The 19072-nt window shown below is 50.1% G+C and overlaps 1 long non-coding RNA gene across 1 annotated transcript; it reads left to right on the top strand.

Moving 5' to 3' along the window:
• The first annotated feature begins 7758 nt into the window (after positions 1-7758).
• Positions 7759-19040, top strand: LOC123815886. The gene is made up of 3 exons (XR_006785186.1): positions 7759-7866; positions 16362-16461; positions 17211-19040. It is a non-coding gene; the product is annotated as an uncharacterized LOC123815886 (long non-coding RNA).
• The last annotated feature ends 32 nt before the right edge of the window (positions 19041-19072 follow it).

Genomic DNA, 19072 nt, shown 5'->3' with positions numbered 1-19072 from the left:
GCACTCCCGCTATCCTGCCGACGTTTCTAGACTTATTTGCATGTTGGCCTATCTTGCCCACAAGACTGTGAGCCCCGGAAGGCACAAACCCAATGTGTTGTTTCCATACCCCCAGCACCCACATAGAGGCAGTGCATAAAAAACAGTTTAGATGGATGAATCAACAAATAGATCCATCAATGCATGAGTGCATCTCCCCGCCCCCCACCACGTCCTCATTCCTTAGGCTCTGTAGACACCAGCACATCGGAGTGCCAGAACCCAGCGGGCCACCCCTCAGGAGCCACACCCAGGCCAGCCTGGGAGCACTCTGCAGCTGTGCGGAGCAAGCAGTGCCCCTGCCCCGGCCGGCCACTCTGCAGTGGTTGCTGAAGCATGCCACCTTGCCTTGCTTTCCCTTCTTTTTGCTGCTCTCTGGCTCAGGGTCCCCCGGGAGCACTCAGTAGGGAGACACTGACCAGAGGCCTTCAGAGGTGAGAAACTGGTCACTGACAAATGGTGACTGTTCCCCTGGCAGAGTCTGGGAAACCTGAATCTTCTCCATGATTCTCTGTCATTACCATAGCGAGGATGAAAATGAGAAACCATCTGACTCTTTCGGACTCATTTCGACAGCAGGATAAATAGAGCTGAACTGCATGCCCAGAAATGCCTTGTGCATGAACCCGAGCAGCTAGCTTGACTCTGCTTCCTCCCACCGGAATTGGAGTCCTAAGAACCTGATAAAATCTCTGGGCGGCCGCTCCACGCTCCGCCTGTTGCAAACACATTTCAGACACTGGAAAGGGAGCCGGGAAGAGGTGGCCTGACCAGCTGGTCTTGTCCCTCCTCTAAAGAGGGGGTAAAGCTTCGGGGAAAACCCAGAGGACTGAACACAGCTGTGGTCGTTGCTAAATGATTAGACTTGCCACAAACGAGATAAAAATTTCAAACAACAAAGAGGACTTTTCCGTGGTCTACTAAATGGGGTTCCTCGTGGTGTTTTGGTTCCTTCTGGTGGCGTGGCTGTGTCTGCAGCGTTTCCTCATCTTCAGGTCACCTTCGTCCCAAGCCCCAGGAGCCCCCACCTCCCCCCCGCCAGCCAGCCAGCCAGCCCCGCAGCCTTCACAGTGCTCCCCGGGAGCTCTCCTCCGCGGGGCACAGGGTTTCGTGGGTTTGCTCGAGGTCGATCCGGAAAAGATCAGGGTCTTGAGTCACTGTTGCGTGGGCAGCAATTAGATTTTCTCTCGCCCACTGCTCGGAACTACAGGCCCCTGCTCTGAAGAACACGGAAGCCCACACCAGGAAAAGGGAGGAGCGTTCCAAGTTTATAGCTGGGGAAGAGAAGTCACTCTCCCGTTCGTCCTCAAATATTTGGTTTAAATCCCCCACCTCTTCCAGAGGGGCCACTTGCTCCTCATCTCCTCATCCCAGGGATCAGCGGGTTCTGCGTATGTCTCATCTGTCACCCTAGGTTTCTTCCCGTTCCCTTTTGTGCCCATAAGCATGCCAGTTTGAAGGCAAGGGCACTTTTATAAGAATATAAACCATTTAGGAAGTGTCACTACAGGCCTGGCCCTTGGGGTCACGTGTAGTCCTCCCTGCAATCTTGGAAGGCCGGTGTTTTTATTCTGTTTGACAGGTGGGACGGCCGAGGCTCGGAAGGAGGCTGGCAGGGCCGAGAGCATCTCAGTGGTGGAGTCAGGAATCGGGACTGTCTGGCTCGCCCGTTATCACTTTGGAGTTCCCATTGTTTCAGCCACTGAGCCAGGGAGGCATTCACTTTCTGAGTGCAGGAACAGGGGCTCAAGGAGTCAAGGTAGTGTGGACAGCAGGGCCGGGCCCAGAGCAGGGAGGGGGCGCTGCCCACCCCACGCTCTCCCTCCTCACACCTGCCCTTGCCTCCTAACCATGCCCAGCCCTTCTCACTCCTGCCCACCTATCAGGCTAAGCCTTCCTCTGTCTCCTCCGTCTAGCCAGCCCTGGGCTGGGGGCATGGGAGGAAGTATGTGACTGCTGACACTATTTTCGTGCCCATACCTGAACTGATTCCAACATTCTTTGCTAGAGAGGACAGACTGGACCTCAGAATCCTTCTCAACACAGTGTGCTAGGCCTACCTACTACCGATCAATCAGCATTGCCCTGAGCTTAAGCCTATGTGCTATTACTGGCATAGTGAGTGATCAGTAGAATTTAATTTCCATTTCTTTCTATCCTTCCTGCCTGCCTTCTTCAATGTTTCTGGGCTGGATAGTGGGATGGATGGATGGATGCATGGATGGATGCATGGATACATGGATAAATGAATAGATGCACACATGGATGGATGAAAGGGTGGATGGATGGACAAACGATGCATGGGTGGATGGATGAAGGGAAATTGATCCCTACTTGGCACCACTCCTAATTCTGCTGATTTCACGCAATGCCGATGCTTTCTTGACAAAACTCACTCTTAGCACAAGGCATATTTTATGGCCTTTGTTGCAGAAACCGATGAGATTTCTGGGTCATCCTGAGGTCACGGAGGATCCTCAGCGTCAGCATTTTGTGTCTCGCCCGCCCTCCCGCCCGCCCGGTCTCATTTCCTCCCCCTCTGACTTATGCCTCAGCTTACAAACATTCATTCACCCCCTACTTCCTTCTTCTTTTTAAAGCTCAAGCCGGCAGGAGAAATATCTTCTCCTACTCACTTTTTTTTCTAAATGCTCCACTGTGGGGCATGTAGCAAGGGCCAATGATTAACATCTCTCCCGTGTCTCCGTAGCCGGCGGCGTCCTAGCCCTGAGCTCTCCGCTGCCCGGAGGCTCTGAGTCACCCCCTGCCGTCGCCCTGGAGGAGGAAGCACGCTTCCCCAAGGCCCTCCCAGGACGTTGGCTTCGGTTTGAACCCATCCAGTTGTGCTGATATCAGGTTATTCTTTCCCTTCGCGAAATCCCTCTCCGTGCTCAAGAGGAAGGAAATGTTAAGGAACTCCTATTCAAGAGAGTTTGAAAAGGAATGAAACAGCTCTTACCAAGCGACATTTTTGAGATCTGAGCAGAACTAAATCGGAAGCATATGGATAGTGTATGGTGAAAACGTGTTTTTGTTTCCCCGGGAAGGAAAAAAAAATACTTGGGGAAAAAACCATGTTCTGAAATGGCATATATTGGAAGGTAGCTGGAGGTTATTAAGAAAGCCAAATGTATTAGGGATGGTCCAGCTGCAGTTATTAATAACCTGGAACCAGCTGGGGAGTAAAATTAGGTGGTGAGTGATTGTACCATTTGTTACCCCAAGTTGGAAATGACAGCGTTCTCATATAATTCTAAAAAAGAAAAATGCTCTCTATACTGAGATTTCTGACATGAGGTTTTATTTCACTGATATTGGTGACGATAAATAATTCCTCGTCCTGAACTCGCAGACTGTGGAAGGTGAAAGTTCAGAGGGGCCGACGAGGCACTGGGGTCGGCGCGCTGGGGGCGGCCTTGGCTCTGCTCATGTCAGCCTTGGGCTGTCGGGGAAATTCTCTCTTGTCTGTGCCCCGGTTTCCTCGTCTGGAAAGGGAGAATAACAATCCGAGGCGCTAGCTCGCCATCTGGGGAAAGCGCTTGGAAGAAGCGCCTGGTGAGCTGGTCTTACCCGACACCCCGACACCCCGTCCAGAGCGCTCTGCCACGAGGTCACACCGGCTCAGCCCGCACCTCAGACAGCCCCAGACCTCTGGCTAGACTGACAAAGAACAACAGCAAAATCAAAGTGGGGACGTCACAACCGACCCTCAAGAAACAAAAGGGATGAGAAGAGAACGCTCTGAATAAATGTACTCTAGCAGATGAGGCGACCTGGATGAAACAGCAAACTCTTGGAGACACGCACGTCGCTTGAACTAACTCCCGAAAAAACGGGAAATCACAGCCCACCTCCGACAAGTAAGGAGACTGAATCAGGAATCCAACAGCTCGGAGGAAGAAAGGGCCAGGGCCAGGTGACAGGTGAATTCTACGAAACAATTAAAGAGAAACTAACACCAATTCTTTGAAAACTTTTGCAGAACAATAGACGAGGAATGAAACAGCTCCTAACTTGTATGTGGGCAACCGTACTCTGATACCAAATTTCGTCACTCATTTCTTTCCAGGCTTTGCCGTCCCTGACCGGTCTACGTAATTCTAGCGTCACACAGGCACACACACACACACACACAGATCCCCTCACCCCGACTTATTTTTCTTCATAGCACTTACTGCCACCTGATACATCATGTACTTACTTACTTATTCCTTTGACTCTCATCTCCCACTAGAATGTCATCTCCGTCAGAGATGAGATTTTTTTCCTACTGTTGAATTCCCCAGGCTTAGTCAGTGCCGCGGCTGTGTAACAGGTGCTCATAAAAGTGTACTGAATGAATAAGCTGATTGTCTAATCATTCATTCACTGAGAGGGAACGGAGTAAAAACTAGAGAGAACCTAAGGACTGCAGAATCCCAAGATACAGCTCACAAGGAGACAATGAGCCTTCGAAGGCAGACCACCCAGGAAGTATTGTGTTGGGAAAACAAAGGGAAACCAGATTTCTGGAGACCAGGAACTGGGAGCACTGTCCACTGAGGCTGAGAAGTCAACTACGAGAACAAATGTATCCCTTGGACTGCGCTGCAGAAGATCATCGGCCACCTGGTGAGAGAGACTTGGGTGACATCATAAGGCGAGAAGCCAGAAGCCAGGCTGCTTTGAGGGGTGCATGAGCAGAGACAGTACGCTCTGACAACGTTTTAAAGTTTTTCAATTAAAAAAAAGGTACAGAGATAGGGATGTTGCTGGCAAGAACGGGGGACATGCGCATGTATTGTATCTAAGTGGGAAAGACCTGTCAATGTCTAAAAACCCATGGAAGGCATCCAGTTGAGGAAAAAGGAAGTCGTACGGACAGGAGAGGGCTGAGTTTCCCAGAGACGGAGGGAGGGGACCCAGACCGCAGAACGGGCACTGCAGCAAGGGGGAGCGCCCTCTCCTGCACCCTCAGCCTGCACGCACAAGGACTGCAGGCAAGCAAGACCAGCAAGCCCACAGGACTTACCCACCAGCCCCAGCCATGTCTCCTGACACCCGGCCCAGTGCTGCTTTCACTGTGCATCTTTTTCTCTTGCTCAAATTAGAATGTCCAAGGGGCAGTGAGGAAGTAAGAGAGTTAGAAACCAAAGTTGATGCATCAAAAATGCCTACGACGATGCACTTTGTCATTTAAGGCTGTTGGAGAGGAGGTGCCTCTTCCCACTGAAGCGCCCCCTTCTGGTGGTGTGAGCCCGTGAGCACGACGGTCTCCCTGCAGCCCTCCCTGACCTCCCCGGGGGCGGGGCAGTGGCAGGGGCCGTACCTGGTCGGTGAGTCAGATCCAGATGGCTCCCAAACCCACAGTGGGCACCGCAGCGAAGCTTTGCACCCACCGGTGTGGAGCTGTTGGTGATCCGACTCTGCCTGTGGACGGACGGGAGGCCCCACCAACTCTTGGGCTCAGCATTAAGAAGTCCATTTGCCCGTATTCCACTTTCTTCAATGGCAGCTTTCTCAGTAGGAAAGGTGATATTTTGGTCTCCATCTGCCTTTCTCCTTTGCCTCTGTTTTAGGTAGTTTCCGAAAAAGATGAGGGAGAAGGAAGCTCATTAGTCCAATGGGACATACACTATTAAAACTGAGATACATGAAACTTCATTCTCATAATCATTCTTTTCAAGATATAAAGACAAAAACCCATGAGACACAATATGAATATTCTCTGATCGAGTTTAAATAGTGAAAGTACATCTTTTCAGAGAAGAACAACACTCACAGTGAGAGCCTGGTTCTTTTCGCGGATGTTATAAAACCCGAAGGATTTGCCTCCGTCACTCAGTTAGGTCAAAGTGCGGCGGAGTCACAGTTGATGGTTTCTCCAGCCCTTTTTGGGATGCCACAGGTTTCTGTCTGGAAGTGGCCACTGTCACGTGCACGATGCCAGACTTGGGAAAACGGGCCAGGGTCGTCCCAGCACATGCAGGGGCCACCGAGCAACAACCGCTCTGCGAAGGCGGGAGAGAAACCTGCCAACGCGCATTCCCGGTGGATGGGAAAACGCCTCAGCAGTCGGAGAATGCGGTGTGGGCGCCACACTCGGCCGTGGGGTGAGTCTTCGACCCACAGCCCTCCCGCTGTCTCTGTGCCAAACAGTTGATCCTGATGATGATCCCATCAGAAATAGTCCCTATCCCCTTCTCCAGTTACTGCAGTCTCCACCCTTCAAACTGAAAGACACACTGGCCTTCCCTGTGCGCCTTCTCTCTTCTGCTCCTGAACTGCTGTTTGGTAATTTACCAAACACTCTTCCCGCCTGTCCGTGAAGACGAAAACCATCAGCAGGATCACGCTCGCAGTTGTCTTATCTGAAGAGACAAAGGGGCTGGGAACAATCGGAGACCTCACGGCACAGCAGAGTCCATGCGTGGGAAGCCTGGCGCGGGAATGTGGACAGAGACCGAGAGGGCGGCAGGAGACCCTGCCAAGCACAAGGCAGAGGTGTGCAGCTCGGGTTCAAGTTCAGGCCTGACTTCACAGTGTGTGTGTGTCTGGGTGTGTTAACCAGAAAGCATGAGAAAGAGTTAACCGGGCTCTTCATGTCTTTAATGGTGACGTCTGGGCATTCGTGGAGGTCAATGTCATGGAAAAATCATAGGTCTTGGGGGCTTCCGGGGTCAACTCTGACTTATCTGCACAGCCTTGAGGAACTCATTAACTTCCCTTAGGTTTGTTCTGTGAAGTCTGATGAGATTCTCCTCATCTATAACATTAGAATAATAATATCTACCATTCATCACGCACTTACCATGTGCAGGACACGATGCTGAAAATTTTAAATATATTATATAATTTCATTTGTCCCCTAATCCATTAAGGGGACATAATAAATCCATTTATTTATATTCATTTTACAAATGAAGGATCAGACACAGAGCAGTTAAGGAATTTGCCTAAGTCCACGGAGCTGGCAGTTGTGGAAGGGGAAGGATTTAACCCAGGTGTGTGTGACCCCAAAGCCCGGACTCTCTAGCACCCCATTCTACTCCCTGTCTGCAGGGTGTTTCTGGTAGGAAAGGTTCAGCTGCAGGTGACCAAAACCTCAAAGCTTTCCTTCACCATCGTCAAGGACTGCAGCTTCTTCCTGTTGCTTTATCATTGTCAGGGAGTGGTTTCCACCCTCATGGACTGAGATGGCTGCTCATGTCCAGCCATCATGTCCACATTCCAGTCAGCATAAAAACAAAACCACACAAAAAGGCACATTCCCCACAGTTAAAGATGTTTCCTGAAAATTGCACACAGCACTTCTGCTCCTGTCCCGCTGACCCCGTGAGCACGCATAGCTAGAAAGGAAGCTGGGCCATATAATCTTACTGCACGAAGTCGTGGGCTTGGCCGGAACTCTGGGATTCTATGATTAAGGAAGAAGGGAGGGACAGACACTGGGGGACAGTCTCCGGCGCAGAGGGATAGTGTCTGTGAAACACGCCGTTCCCTGCCTGGCACATAGCAGGTACTTGGAAAATAACCCTGTTCATTATTTATTATTATTGACCCAAATCTGGCACTCTGCAGGACACATGCAGAAAATCATAAATTCAAATCAGTCCAGGAAAGGTCACAGAAAAAGGGTAGGAGAAAAAAAAAACACTTCTTAAATCACCATGACATTAGCATTGGCACCTCCCCGTTCAGTTGCACAAAAGCACCATCTCTGCTCATTTGCGGCGTCCCCGGGACTGTGTGGAGGGTGATAACGAGGAGATGCTTCAGTAACCACTCCTCGCAGAATCGGTCCACGCCATGTGACCCGCTGGATGCTGCTATCACAGGGGACCACCAGTAAGTACCTTCTGCTGCGGCAGCTAACGGCGGTGCAGTTTTCATTACAGTAGGATAATTGAAATCTCAGCCAGCCTCTGCAGCCTCCATCCGACCCAGCCGTCATTTCTCATAAGGCCGTGCGTTGTTTTCTTCCCCCTCTCAATTGACCTTTATCGTGAAGGGTTGGGGAGTGAGGTCCCTGGAACCCCCACAAAACCCCCACATCCTACCCCCGTTTTAACAACCCTCCTCAGCCATCCTGATCCCAGGACTCTGGATAAGCCAGAGTGGGACTGTTTCCCATTTGAGGTGGAAACATGATCTAGTAGGGAAGTTCCAGGTGGCCACTTGGAGTTGAGGTGACAGACACACAGACAGCATGGAAGGGAGAAGAGAAAGGGGAAAGAAGAGAGGGACAGGGGTGGCATCAAGGGACCCATGTTTCTGCACAGTTCTGAAATACACGGGGCAACTTCCCTCGGGCAGGAGGTCTTTGGGACGTGATGCTGAGAATGCCTCCCACACAGAACATGTTTTCAACCCTGCTCTTTGAATTGCAAATGATCTGTGGCCGCAAAGACGTCCTCTCTTGTTAGAGAAAAGTTCACTGAACACAAAGCAGAGTTGCGCCCTCGGATGCCCCTGACCTCTGAACTCTGGGTCATTGTCCCTCTGCTCCCGATCTCTCGGAGGCCCCTCACGTCCTTTCCTGTCATGCTGGCTCCTTCCTTACAGCTTTTGTTTCAGCACCACCCACTCAGCAGAGTAGGCAAGGAGCTCTCAGGTCTGCCGCAAAGAGAACACCTGCTCAGCCATGCAAGTCAAGGTGTTCTCTTAACAGTGTTGAGAAAGCGAACGAGCACTCGACATCCTCCTCTCCACAAGGGCCCAGCTTGAGGTTTTGTATCTTCCGTGTTTTTTTTCTTTTTTGCTTTTGTCAGTGCTCACAGTATGACCAAATGGTTCCCGGCTGCCACTGTCTTAACCGAGAACCGATACCGTATCAGCCTTGTGCAAGTAATTTGCAGAAGGGGAACTAGGGTCAAATCAGGAAGGAAGGAATGTCCCATTTTAGCAGACAGCCAGAATCAAAGGCTTTCCCTGGCCTCCTGCACCCTGGCATGTTCCAGCCATGACCAGCTCGACAAGGAGTGGTGATGGGTGTCCCCCTCAGCCATCCCGGAGAGCCTAGTATCTTTGGAAGATGCCCCATGTATTTCAGAACTGTGCAACCTCTGTTTGGTTGCTCGAGACATTGGCAGGAATAGAATTGTCTTATCGCTCATTTATTCATTCACACATCCTCAAATTCTTCCTCTCGCCCAATCTTGCTCTTTGAGGGGGACACTTCTTCTTCCACAATGGACAGAAGTTCATGGGCACTGGCGCTACACTCATCTGTTAGCCTCTTGGGAGTCTTGCAGTCTACCTCAATGAACAGGTAAACTCAGATTCCAGGCTGGAGGTCACATTACCAGCTGGTCAGCTGGGTTCAAGGTCCTCCTTCAAGCCTGGAACCTTCCCAGCACCTGCTATTACCCTTGAGTCCTGTGTCATTTACATGTGCATGCCTGGGAGACATTTGAGCCTGTGGACAGCAAGACCAGCCAGGAGACCAGCAGAGTCTGACTTATCCTCTCCTTCTCCTTTTGCATCTCTGAGTCCAGCCAAGCCACACGTTGCCCCTCCCAGACCCCAAATGTGGAGCTTACCTTTGCTCTTCGGCATCCGCAGAAAGGCAGACCGGCAGGCAGATAGTGGGCTGACGAAGGAAAGAACCACAGATGGCAGATTTCAGAGTTATGAAGAACCTTAGAGACCATCCATGCATGTCACTTCACAGAGGGGAATGCCATGGTCAAGGTCACACAAAAACCTGTGCCAGAGCCAGAGCCAGACTCAGAGACCAACCCTCTGGCTCAGAGTTCAGGGCTCTCTCAAAGGTGCCTCGTGTGCCTGGTGGAACTCCGGTCTGACACGCACCAAACCACAGTCCCAAAATGCTGGAGTTCACAACACCCTGAGAAGATACCAAAGAGACATACATGTAGAACAACTGACAGAGAAGAAGAGGCAGGAACTTCTCGTTTTTATGACCACCTGGTGCTCCCACTGGCCTGCTCACAATGGGGAGTGTTGAGAGGGCCCAGAGGACAGGGGGTGGGGGAAGCAGAGGAAAGAAGGAGAGCATCAGGACACAGCGTGGTGTCTGGGAAACCAGGCTATGGGACCAGCCAGAATGAGTCTAGATCCTAGCTCTCCCACTTACTAGCCGTGTTCCTTAAACATTCTGTGCCTCAGTTTATTCATCTTTTAAAGAGAGATAATACAATTATCTACATAAAAGGTAAGAATTAAAGGAGCCATTTCATGGAAAACACTTAGGACAGTACCTGACACTCAGCCATTGTTGTCAGGGAAGAGAGGCTTTAGGAACAGCCAGGAGAAAGCCACAAGACATCTCTCAAGCCTGACTGTAAGTAAGTTCCTATTTCCAGTGTTTCTACATGGCAGGATGGCACAATGAAAAGAGCCTGGTATTGAAGACTATATCAGCTAGTGTAAGTCTAAGCTGCTGTAACAAATAGGCCCCCAAAATACCATGACTGACGGAACAAAGAAGATGACTTCCCTGTCACGTCATGATCCAGATATGGACTGTGCCAGTCAGTAAAGCAGCTCTGCTCTGTGCAGTCATCCAGGAACCCTGGTTCTTTCTACGTTGTGCTCCACTGTCCTCTTCAGGTTCTTGTCCAACTGAGTCAATACTATGTTTGGTTTTAGGCAGCAGGTGGAAAGAAGGGAACACGGAGGAGACACTCCTGCAACCTCCTAGCTCAGGCTCAGAAGGGGCACCATGATCTCTGCTCAGAGCTACTTGCATGAGTTGCACCCTGTGCTCACACCTGGCTGCAAGGGAGACTGGGAATGGAGTCTAGCTGGGCAGCCACAAACCCAGAGAGGGAGGAGGAGCAGAGCAATGTTCAGCCCAGTTCTTCCCATGACTCACTGTGTTTGGAGGCAAGTTATGTAACTGTTTCCACCTCTTTTTGTCCATTCATTCAACCAATTCTGTATTCTTGGTCAGTCTTATATTGCACAAGCGTTTCCTGAACACCTATGGCATGCCGGGCACTGTTCTACGTCCTCGAGATACATCTTTGAACAAAACAGAACAAACCCTTCCTCTCTGAGGTAGATTCACTGTGAGGCTAATGAGAAGTCTTCCAAAGACTTGTTCTATTCATTCTAAATCAACATTCATTTCCATGCCTAATGTTATATTCTTATTTGTTACTGTTTTTGTTAAAAATTACCCCAGATTTAGATGCACTTTAGTCTGTGCAAAACTTGGATCTGCTCCACTGCTCTTGTGGAGCTAACGTGCAAGTTGGGAGACAAAAGGTGAACAAGTAACCAATAAACATAACATCAGATGGTGATAAGTGTTATGATGCATGGACCCCAAGGAGAAAGGTTTGTTTCATGTGGATCCTGAGAAAGAATTTATTTACCTGCTGTGATGGACTTTCCATCGTCAATCGAGGGCTCAAATTCTATGAGAAATAAGATTCCAGCCCTGGCTGGTGTGGCTCAGTGAATTGAGCACTGGCCTGCAAACCAAAGGGTCATCGGTTCGATTCCCAGTCAGGGCACATGCCTGGGTTGTGGGCCAGGTCCCAGGCTGGGAGTGGGTGAGAGGCAACCACACACTGATGTTTCTCTCCCTCTCTTTCTCTCTCCCTTCCTTCTCTCTAAAAATAAATAAATAAAATATTTTAAAATAAATAAATAAATGATAAGATTCTAGCAGCCACCTGCAGGCAGGGGCTTCCCGTGCACTCTGAAGACCAGGAAGAATCTCTGACTGAACTCTTGGCTCTCCAGGCCTGTGTTCCGCTCCTTTACACCTTGATAAAGGCGTTCCTCCTTTCACCTTTCAACCAAGGACTGAGACCTGCCCCATCCGTTCAGAATTGCACCATAACAACAAATCAGGGTGCGAAATACTGACCAATCAGAATTGCAAAATTCAGACCAATCAGGGATGTACTAATTTTGATACCTTATTTGCATAAGATGAATCTAATTAAGGAACCTGAGCAGGAACTTTCTGTATAAAAAAACAACAGTCCCCTTTGTCTTGGTGAAGCACACTCTGTTTCTCGCCTGAGGCTGTCTCCCTGGTTTGCAAACTGTTTACCTGAATAAAGTCTCTCCTTTTTCTGCTCCATTGCCTTTTGGATTTGCTCACAGAGGTAAGAAATCAAGGCAGGAACAAGGCAGGGGAAGGAGACAGAGCACTACTTTTTTTTTTAGCTCAGTTTGAGACCTTGTCATGTGAACAGAAATTGAACAAAGTGAGTTGTTCTTACTTTTGACTACTATAAAAACTACTGTGATGTATTCTCTGATGCACAAATCTTTGTGCATGCTTCTGATTGTTTTTTAGAAATTCTTTCTGGCAGTGGGGTTAATGAGTCAGAGGGACAAATGTTTTTAAGGTTCCTGAAAACCACGTGCTGAAACCACTCTTTTTATTGAGACTGTTCATGAGGGTTATAAAAGAAGCAATGATAACGATCTAGATTGTGAAGCATGTTAAATATCATTTTTTCAAAGGTTAAATATGCTCAAGAATTTTAAGGGGTGCTTGTATCTGTACCGTCTGGGCTTGTCCATGCCCTAGGTCCTAACTAGCCTTTTTCACCTTCCATCCTAAACACCTACAGAATTTTAGCGCAAGAAAGAATCTTGGTGCTGGTGAGTTCACTGTGGAGATATTGTTGACTTGCCCTAAGCCCCATAGTGAGGAGCAATAACAAAGCCCCAATCTCTCAGTGCCTGTGTCTGCAATAAAAATCAGTGACAAGTGAAATGTGCTTACAGTGTATTGTGACAACAGAAATTAAGACAGAAGCTTTAAAATAAACATCCGTGGATATGGCCCACCAGATTTACCTACCTTGTAGGTGGTGTGAGCATTAACTGAGATAATAAACATAAAGTACATAGGACAGTGCTGGAACACTGTGAGAGACATTTATTTCATTATTTTTATTTATTGATTTTAGAGGGAGAGATGAGGGTAGGGGGGAGAGAGAGAGGCATTGATTTGTTGTTCCACTTATTCATGCATTCATTAGTTGCTTCTTGTAGGTGCCCTGACCGGGAATCAAACCTACAACCTTAGTATATTGAGACGACACTCCAACCAACTGAGCTATCTGCCCGGGGCTTGTTAAGTAACATTTAAATGTTAGTGATGCATACTACTTTCGTGGCAGAGCAAGGGGAGTGTTCCAAGACCAGATGTGGGCCCGTGGGAAAGGGAGCAGGTGTGGGGTAGCGTGGGGTGGTCTTGGAGCCCATAGGCATGGACAGAAGACCTTAGCAGGAAGGACTGGCCATTCCACCTCTGGAACCCCAAGAGCTGGGGAAGGAGTCACGTGAGACCACCCAGAGGGACAGAGACCTTCAGCCCCAGGTCAAGGGAACCACAGGAGACCAGGGCCCAGCTGGAGGTCTCGGCAGAGCCCGTAATGGGGCCAGCTTTCATCATCTGCCAGGCCACCCCACAGAGGCCAGCTGCCGGCCCAAAGGGCTCAGGCCACCCAGCCGTGTGAGAACTATATTATTCCCTTACCTCTCTTTCTGGGCTTCGTTCCAGGCGCGGAGGAAAACAGCAGCTAGCAAGGGGAGGAGGTGAGCAGAGGAGACGAGAGGAACAGGACCGTGCCCCTTTCCCAGGGCAGGCTTCCAGCATGAGGCAGGTCTGAGCCAAGGGAGGAGAGGAGGTCTGAGGCTAAGTCAGTTGCAGAGTTTTAACTGTTACCTGGGACTGCTTGGGTTCAGATCTTGGAATGCTAAGATCTGAAGTAAGGCTATTTTTGGCAACTCAAAGGATAGTTTTTATTGCCTGAACATGACAGGAAGTCCATAGGCTTGCCCGAGTCGTCGCTGGGGGTAGAGGATTCTGCTGCTATAAAATAAAATTTGAAGAGACAGCGAGGGACCCCACAAAACTTGGACCTGCCTCCACTGCTCTCAGGGAGGATAGATGATAGATAGGGAGACAGACAGACAGACAGAAAACGTTGTATTTTACTTAGAACCCCTGTTTGATGCTTTTCCAGTGTGGCCCTTACCCGTGATTTCTGTCTGATCATCACTCAGTCTGTGTCACACCCGTCCAACAGTTTTTCCCGAAGCATCTCCTTCTGCTAACAGGACACCCTGTAACCCCACACTCAGACACTCTCTCGTGAGTTAGAAGTAGTTCTGGATTTCCTTTTAAACCCCTCTTCCTGACTGCACACGTGGCAGCTTCATTTTCCAGAACGCTCTCGCTTGCTCGACCCCAGTAATACACACTATGCAGGCCCTTGTTACTCTGTGTTCTGCATAAGCTCCAATGTTCTGTCATCGCATGTCTGAGCCACAGAGGCCCACACAGGGTTTTCGTGCTCCTTTTCTACCACCCTCCACCGGCAGCCTGTACACATTATACTCAGTCAGTTCCCTCGCCCATCATTTATTGGATTGGGTGCCCTCTTTGTGCCAATCACCCCATGGGGTGCTGGGGATACACACTTCGTAGCTGAACGACACACGGTCCCTGCCCTCAGGCACCTACCGTCTACTCTTCCGCATTCACTGGGTATTAAATGACTGTGGTGGCAGGTGACTAGGACCATGTCGGCACTACACACAAGGTGCAGTGGGGACACGGGAGGGAGTAATGAACTCTGCTCGGTAGTGGATCAGATCAGTTTCATAGAGTGAAAACCACGGGGCTGGAAGGGTCAGTAGGACTCTCCCAGGCAGCGGAACTTGGTGTCGGGCAGGCAGAGGGAACAGCCTGTACAGAAGCACTGTGTGAGTCAGGGCAGACCAAGTTATGCTGAGGTAACAAAAGGACCTTAAGTCTTAGTATCTTAATATAACTAAGGATTTTTTTTTTCACTCAAACCACAAGTCAAGTGCAGGTCAGCTGGCTGCGGGGTGGGTGGAAGGATTGGGGGCAGGGCTCGGCTCTGCACAGTTTCTTGGAGACCCAGGCTAGTGGAGGCTATACCCACTTATCTCTGTCCCATCCAGAATGGGTGGCTTCCAAGTTGGCATGGCAGGAAACAAAAAGCTGAAAGGCATACACTGGCTCTTAAATACCTCAGCACAGAGGTGATGGATACAAGGTCCATTCGCAGCACATTGGCTAGAACCCATCACATGCCTCACTGGGTCGTGAAACACACAGGAACACACGGCTCTTCCATGCGCAGTAAATATCTCTACTGTAAGCTCCAAGGCATAGCATCATTTTCCAGGCTCAGGACATGAAATAGTTCAAAACGATTGGAGAAGAGAGTGCAGAGAGGCAGTTTCAAAAGTTGCATCAGGATAGTAAGGGCAAGATGATACAATCTTGTGTGCCACGCATAGGCATTTGGGCCACCGCATGCGCACAGCAGAGCTTTTGAAGAGTTTTAGACATGGTATGACAGGCATGTTTGTGTTTTACGTACAACTGTCATGATGCAACGTGGAGGATGAATCGGGAGGCATTCAGACAGAAGATGGAAAGACCGGTTCAATTCCCACAACTGTCCGGGTTAAAGATGATGAAGGAGCTAAGGCAGGGTCATTGGGGATGAACACGGGAAACGTTGAAGAGACAGCCAATAGCACTCCATGACTAATTACAAAGGGAAGAGGTGGGACAATAGGATGACTCTCTATCCTGCTTTACATGGGCCGAGGGGCCACTGATGAAGAAGAGGATTGTAGGAGGGTAAGTGGGTTCGGAGAGAAGACACTGAGGGCAGCTGGGGACCTGAGTTCGAGTTACTGATTATGCTGGCTGTAGGTTGAATTGTGTCCTCTAAAAAGATTTGTTCAAGTCATAATCCTCATTAGCTCAGAAGGTGGCCTTGTTTGGGTAGTTGCTGATATAATTAGTTAAGAGGAGGTCACCTGGAGTAGAGTGAACCCGTAATCCAATATGACTGGTGACCTTTAAAGAAAAAGCTGACGATGTGACAATGGAGGCAGGGACTGGAGTCATGCATCTGCCAGCCGAGAAATACCAAGCATTGCCAGAAAGCACCAGAAGCCAGAAGAGGCAAGAAAGGACTCTCCTCTATGTGTTTTGGAGGCTGTACAGCCCCGCCAACAACTTGATTTCAGATTTCGAGCCCCCAGAACTGTGAGAGATGCGTTTTGTTGTTTGAGGTCAGTGGGCAGTGCCCTGTGCTGGCTGCCCTGGAAAACGGACGCTGGCATCCAGGTGCAGCCGCCCCATTCTGCGGTGTGGATGAGGGCAGACCCGTCTTCTTCCAAAAGCCAAACAGGGGTTCCTAGGGAACACAGGGTGCGCTGGGGGCATGTGCTGGAAGGGGTTTATTCATCCCGGGGTAGCGAGGAGAAAGGGGAATTAGACAGGGAAACCTCACAACGAGGACGACATTTGAAGAGGGCTTTGGGGACTAAGGAGAGATCTTCTTCTCCCCCAGGTGCTGGTGAACTCCTGGGAGCCACGCTATTCAAATGTTCGACAAATGTTTATTGAGCACTTTTGTCTCAGGCTCTGGGCCAGGCGCGGAGAACATGATGGTAAGTGTACAGGCAGAGGCCCCATTCCTGTGCAATCTATAATCCCCTGGGGAGAGCGACACTGAGCAAGTGGTCCCTCAGAGAGCTGTGCAAGCACTCCCTCCGATTTATGGTGTGAACGGAAGTTGCCACGGTGAGAGAGCATGTTGCAGGGACATCGGTCAGACCTGGAGGCTGTGAAAGGTGCAGAAGTGATGTTTGAGCTGAGATCGGGGGTAAAGATGTTACTTTTAGGTAATGAGGGGAAGGACGGAGACAGTCCACGCAAAGATCTGAAGGAGGGAGAAGAGGACATGTACGCGCTGGGGGACCTGAGGGACAGCCAGTGTCACTGCGGCACGAAAGGGAGGAGGGGCTGAGGCGGGAGGTCCAGCCACTCCCGGCAGGACCTTGAAAGGTTTCATGTTCACCCCACGAGCAAACGAATGGAGGGGAGAGCAGGTCGGTGACTTTCAGTGGGAGCGGGGAGAACAAAGATCACATTTGGGGTGTGTGTGTGTGTGTGTGTGTGTGTGTTTTAAGATCACCTTGATGAGAATGGAAAAAGGAAAAAATGGAAACAAATAGAACATTAAGAAGCTATTGCACTGGTTCAATCCAGAGAGAACGGGGGTGGGGCTTGAACAAGGTGGTAGCAGTGGAGATAGTCGTTCCCAGAAGCATTTCTCTGGTGCTCAGTGAAGGAAAATGAATGAATGAATGAATGAATGGATGGATGAATGAATGAAATCAATTGTCTATATCTACAGCTATTCCATGCTCGGCTCTGTCTTCGGTTTTTAAATGCTGTCTCTCTGAAAGTGGCACTGATGCCTGAGGACAGAACATCTTGACGTGTGATCATGAAGATTCCTGGAATGAAGAAGAGGAAATCAAAGGTTCTGGGGAAACGGTGAGACTTTCTCTAGTTGGGGGAGGAAGGCCCATCCAGAGAGAACAAGAGGTTGGACACTTGAAAACTTTCAAGGCCAAGGAAGTTCCAAGGCAAGGACCTATCTAAAGAAAGGGGTCCCCACAGCACCTCCCAGCCCATAATATCCTCCCATCAGACACTCTCTCGGGAGCATTGCTCTCACACACCATGTTCGGAGGGACGTGAGGTGCAACTGGACCCCCCCAAGGTGCCCTGCAAGACAGCTTTGTCCCCTGGAGAGTGTGGAGTCCTCTCTAATTTGATCCTCCTCCTCGGTGGCACGGAAACTCTGGACAGGTGGATGAGGATGGAGTCCAGACTGTGGCCTTTGCTTTCCACGAGAAGGTGCGCTTCTCCCCGGGACCTGGCACACACCTGAAGTCCTCAGGCTGTCAGCTCCCAGCTCCCAAAGGAGGCAGAGCTGGGGCTCTGGGTGCCGAGAGACTGGGCCCACTTCTGCAACTTGGGATGCGCTAAGTTCAGATTGTCGGCTCAGCTGGGTATCAAATTAGATGTAAAATGCCGCTGTGGGCGGGCCTCCTGTTTATTCTCCTTCTCCGTCCTGCCCTGCCGGGTGAGGGTGGCATTCTGAGGAGTGAGAGGCAGCCGGCCCTCCACGAACACCCCGGGTGTCTCGCGGCTGAGGGAGCCTGAAGACCACTGGGGCGCCGCTCCACACCCTGCCTTCTTGCAAGGGTTCTGAGATGCTGGGTTGCGCTCGGTGGATTTAATTTAAAATTAATGTGGTTCATCCTACTTAGGAAGTGACGCAAGCAGATGACTCAGTATTTGTTTAATAACGACATCATGTTCACTTTCATGCCCAAATTCCAGTGACGCTGAGCTTCCCTTGCTGAACGGCAGGACCTGAGCCCCCTTTTTAAAGTCTTCCCGCCGTTTCTGAGCAAACCCAGGAGGCTGTCCCCGTCCTGGCCGCTGGAAACGCACAGCACTCTCCACGGGCTTTCTCTGCAGTGAGCCATCACTGGGGGAGTGCACCAAACACATGCCCTTAAAGAATGCCCCTGTCACCACGGCTGACAGTGCCGAGGCTGTCCCCAGGCTCTGAGCCACAGCTTGTCGCTGAGGCGCTAAGGCAGAGTTGCCTGTGTCCAGGCTCACAGTCTGTCACGCAGACGGCTCCTTTCGACTGTGGCTCTTAGCCCTCTCCTCGGAGGAAACTCAAGCCCAGTCCCAAGGCAGGTGGAGGCCAGAGGCCACGGCACCCCTTCCCTGTCACCCTGTTCCCTCTGCAGGGCCCCTCACACCCCATTTCCATCTCTCCCCCATCAGGTGCACGAACCCTGGGCATAGGCCCAGAAACCCGAAGAGCCTTTGCCCCTCTCACTAACTGAGGTGGGGCCTCGGCCCCTGCTGGCCCAGACACACACACGCCACACAGCACACACACACCACACACTGATATACACAGGAAAAGGAGCTCAAGACCACACATCAAGGAGCTTTAATGCCAATGATGACCCTGGAGGGAGAGTGTTCGGGTGTTCCTCACCTTTGTCTGCTGACGAACCCACTGGGCTTTAGTGTGGTCATTTTATCTTGTTAATGCTTTTTAAAAAGTATGTATGAGTATGCATTTTACGTTTTATTATATAATGCTTTGTGTTTTTAAAACCCGCTTTAGATATTACTCTTTAGCTGATAAAACCGGAAGCTCTCTAATTTGCTTGTGTCTTC

The sequence above is a fragment of the Phyllostomus hastatus genome, unplaced genomic scaffold, assembly GCF_019186645.2.
Source record: "Phyllostomus hastatus isolate PE091 unplaced genomic scaffold, TTU_PhHast_1.1 phas_contig_196, whole genome shotgun sequence".
Classification (NCBI taxonomy): Eukaryota; Metazoa; Chordata; class Mammalia; order Chiroptera; family Phyllostomidae; genus Phyllostomus; species Phyllostomus hastatus.
The sequence above is the reverse complement of the archived record's forward strand: the minus strand, read 5'-3'. Positions and strand labels throughout refer to the sequence as shown.